Source organism: Sardina pilchardus, chromosome 9 (assembly GCF_963854185.1).
Source record: "Sardina pilchardus chromosome 9, fSarPil1.1, whole genome shotgun sequence".
NCBI lineage: Eukaryota > Metazoa > Chordata > Actinopteri > Clupeiformes > Clupeidae > Sardina > Sardina pilchardus.
The window spans coordinates 24,521,038-24,526,037 of NC_085002.1; the positions used below are offsets into that span (position 1 = coordinate 24,521,038).

The 5,000-nt window shown below is 46.4% G+C and overlaps 1 protein-coding gene across 2 annotated transcripts in view; it reads right to left on the reverse strand.

Annotated features, from left to right (window-relative positions):
- Positions 1-5,000, reverse strand: part of pax7a (paired box 7a) — a 64,930-nt gene that overhangs the window by 3,477 nt on the left and 56,453 nt on the right. The gene's annotated exons all lie outside the window — the stretch shown is intronic.

Genomic DNA, 5,000 nt, shown 5'->3' on the forward strand with positions numbered 1-5,000 from the left:
TGAGAGAGAGAGATAGTGTGTCCCACACCAGCAGTTAAGCGAAGACACAAACATTCTAACCCTTGTAAAATCAGCCCTTCCAAACTCAACAGAAATAAACACTTCTTCTAACTTTGTAGTGGTGCCAAGCACCGCAGCATCCGTGCATACTTTTAAAAAAGCGTCTTCTGGAGGGATGGATTTCGGAGGGACTTGGCGCTCCTCGGCGTCCTGAGTCTCGCGCAGAGTGGGGACGCACAGCCGGTGCCAGTGATTGCACAAGGCACACGGAGAGAGAGACGGAGAGAGAGGGTCCCAGGCTGCTAAGTGGGCGCGCGCAGACACACACACACACACACACACACACACACACACCGCCCCAGTCCTCAGGCCCAGACCACAACACGCACCAAGGGAGCATCTAATCCCCGCCTCTGGCCCTCTCCCCCGCCCCCAGCTCATGAATAGTAATGAGGCAGATGAGAGTAAACTCTCCTTTTCTCTCTCTATCCATCTCTCTCTCTCTCTCTCTCTCTCTCTCTCTTTCTTTCTCTCCATTTAAAAGAAGGGCTCCAGCATGGCCCGTTCCCACCAGCCCACTCCCCCCCAACGTCTCACAGACTGCAGTTTCAGCCTCACACCACAGGAGGCGCCACTGGCTAGATCTCCACACACTTCAACGTCACATCACTAGCACATAGCGGCAGTGAAGTTACATGATAATTATATCACCGCTTACAATTATCAACTACAATTAAATACAGTTTTATTTAATTGGACTGGATCACTTTCTCGTCATCGTTTGAACTTTCGGAATGTTTCACTCTCAACACAAGAACCTTTTTAGCTCTTCCTGTTGTGTGGAAGACTGAGACTTAATCAACAAACTCCACAAACTTCACGCGCACAGACACACATGCAAACACACACGCAGACCCTTCTGGTGTGAAGCTTGTGAAGCTCCTCTTGTCCTGCGGTTGGACAGAAGAGCGATGCCAGATGTCCGAGTGTGTGTGTGTGTGTGTGTGTGTGTGTGTGTGTGTGTGTGTGTGTGTGTGTGTGTGTGTGTGTGTGTGTGTGTGTGTGTGTGTGTGTGTGTGTGTGCACGCGAGAGAGCGAAGACGGAGTGGATGCAGAGAGAGAGGCCGGCGGGCCCTTAACTCAAACAGCTGATGGGACAAGGCCACCTCACAACCCCACGCTACAGCACAAACAAGACCGTAAATCTCAACACACAGCGCCGCATAGCACTCATAGCACAACATCAGAGAGAGAGAGAGAAAGAGGAGAAGAGAAGAGAGAGAGAGAGAAATAGGGAGAGCGAAAGAGAGAGAGAAGAGAGAGAAAGAGAGAGAAAAAGAGATAAAGAGAGAGAGAAAGAGAGAAAGAGAGAGAGAGAGATGGAAAGAGAGGGGGGTGGCTGGGACTCCACACACACACACACACACACACACACACACACACATGCCCTCCGTGCGGTGCGGACACAAAGCATCCTTCCCAGCATCAGGTTCACGTTGGGCCTCGCCACGCTCCGCTGACCTCTACCCCCATGACTGCTAAACCAATTAGCCTATCATGGAGACGGTTAAACAGTCACTCTCTCTCATACGTGCGCTCACACACACACACACACACACACTTTTTCTTTCTCTCTTATACACAAACGCACACCACAGAAATACACACACACACTACAAACACACACAGACACACTGCAGACAAACTATAAAAACTAAGAGAAAGACGTGTAGATCCACCTACGGTTATACTTGCAGCATACATGCAGTCACACACACACACACACACACACACACACACACACACACACACACACACACACACACTGCAGACACACACAGACACACACACACACGCACACACACACACACACACACACACACACTACAAACACACAAAGACCCACTGCAGACAAACTATAAAATCTAAGAGAAAGTCGTGTAGATCCACCTACGCTTATACTTGCAGCATACATGCAGTCACGCTGACACACACACACACACACACACACACACACACACACACACAGCTCTATCTGTGGCGAGTTTAAGCTCAGTTCAGCGCGCCACCGTGGCAGTGTAAAATAGCCGACAGCAGTGTGGATCTCTGGAGTCGACATCCAAGCTGCCTTTGTACTGGTGGAGCAGCTCAGAGGAGAGGAGACCACGCCACACTACGGCACAGCGAGCGTACGCGCGCCAGAGAGAGAGAGCAAAAATTAATCATATTATGATTAATATTCCACAAATGTCTCCCAGGAAATATGAAACACTTGAGGCACATCACAGAGACATAAAGCTGGTTAGCCATTTCCTCATGTTAATTCTATCAGTGTGCAGACCCCCCCTCCCCCCTCCCCCTCCCATCCCTGTCCGTTTCAACCCAACCACAACCCCTCTCCCCTCACCACCACACAGCAGACACACATGTGATATAGGCCTGCATGAGTGAGATTCAACCCCCCTCCCCAAAAAAACTCTCTCTCACACACACATACTCTTTTACACACACGCACACACACACACACAGAGACACAAAATCACAGTCACACACACATGCACCACCCTTAACCCCCCTCAACTCCTCTTCCCCAAGCATGTGACTCTCCCATATGGACATGAGATTCATACTTTCTCTGATTAATATGGATTAGTGAATGGAGGAGTACAAGCAGCCCTTGTGGCTGGGTCGTGGTGGTCGGGCAGAGTGTGTGTGTGTGTCTGTATGTGTGTGTGATGTGTGTGTGCGTATGCGTCTGTGTGTTTAGGGTGTGTGTGTGTGTGTGTGTAAGTGTCTAGGGGGGGTTTATACTTGACGGGGGTCCAGCAGTAGGCAGTTGGAGGGGGTTGGATAGATTTAGTCATCAGTTAATTGAAGCCTGATTACACCCTTTCCCTTTTTATATGCACATTAAATTAAATGGCCGACAATCAGGCCCTTTCTCCAATCAACGCCCACTAATTAGAATTCATGGATTTCTCTGCGAGTTTCTGCAATGCAAACTGACCTCCTTTGCAAAGTGCCGATGAGACAAGTTTTTTTGTGTGTGTGACTTTCTAAAAAAAAAATTTAAATTATGGATCCATATTAGCCTCTATTGTTTGAGAGAATTGAACTATCTTAAATATCCCACCTTTCCTCAAAGATAACTTGCTCATACGTTGCTTTCATTTTCAATTTATATTCAATTTCGTATTGTCAAGTTTCATTATGTTTCAATAAAATTAGAATATAAATGTAGGCGAGGTTTTAAGGCTGGAGGACTATACTTTTCTGCAAGTATAATCATTTTTGTTTCCTCCTCAAAAAATTTCAGTAAGAAATTTCCACTTAAAAGCCAAATGTAAGTGCATGAACACTTCCACAAAATGCAATTTTGCAGCGTTCAAACCAAAATGTTTTCCTCGGAATCTAAACTTAGCATCCTTCCCAAACAGATTTTGACCTTGACGCATCTTTCCCAAAAGAGTCGCGGCTCAAGTTTAGCTGGGGGGTGGGGATTAGGGGCTTAAGCGCGGCCGCTATCGTGTTACCCATCCGAAACATTGACGCAGTAAAATAAACAAAAATCAATAGCATTGTGGGGCCCCAATCTGATATGGGCAGAGAATGTAATCTCCGATATCTGGTGCTCCACTGACAGGGAAAACAACCTCCTGCGGCCACCAACACACACACACACACACACACACACACACACACACACACACACACACACACACACACACACACACACACACACACACACACACACACACACACACACACACACACACACACTGACTAGAGGGACACTCCATATGGAAAACGCACCACACCCTAGATGCAGACTATACAAACTATACAAAATGACACACACACACTCACACACAAAGACCATATACTGTACCATACACGGACACACACTTCACATAACACACACTTCTCTGCAGAATACACTCTGAAAGTGAAAGACATTTCTATATGCACAACGACACATACCACAAAAACTATATGATGTATATGAACACATGATGAGGCACTACACACTGTACACATGAGATTCTACACACACTATGTGCAGTTTTCAAGATGCATATGACATACAGTACGACACACATACAGCACAAGCATAATCTACACACATAAACTGTCTATACATAATATGTACACCAAAATAATCTATACACACTAACTAATACACACAGAACTCCAAATGCACCCACTACACACTTTTGTTTTTCAGAAAAGTGAAATTCCAAAACTCTTCTTCACTCCTCTTCTCCTTAACTTACTCTTTCATATTCTTCCTCTCTATTCACTCCTCTTTTGTCTCTGTCTTTCCTTTCTTTCTTTCGTTCCATCTTTCTTTCTCTCCCCTCCTCTCCTGCACTCCATTCATCCCTCTCTCTCTCTTTCTCTCTCTCTGTCTGTCTGTCTATCAGGGCGTCAGTAGCAGTGATGGCGCGGGCGTTTGTTGTTTGACTTTGAGTGCGCTCTGCTGGTGTAGATAATGGGAGACAGGACCCTGTGTTTAAAGGACTGCGCTTCAGGCTGTTCCCCCACTCCTCTCGTCTCTCTCCGTCCCTCCCTCCCTCCCTCCCTCCCTCCCTCTCTCTCTTCGCCAGCAGATAGATTACTCTCTAAATAATAATAAAAAACTAATTAATTCCCCCCTCCCAACTTCTGAGAGGGCCGTGCCACTGGCACCGACACTGTAGCAGTGTAAATTGATACAATGTGCATCCTTTCAGATAAATAAATAGTAGCATTTGCTGTGCGAACACACACACACACACACACACACACACACACACACACACACACACACACACACCAACACACACAAAGGATTCTTTCTTTCCCTCCTAATTTCCTTTTCAGTCAAATTAAATTTTTTGTCTGCTCGAGTGTTAGTTGACTTCCCCCCACAAAAATAGCCCCATAACTACAATAAGCTACAAGGAAGTTGACTAGAACACATGACAATAACTCAGGGGGCTGCTAACTAAAGAGGGAGG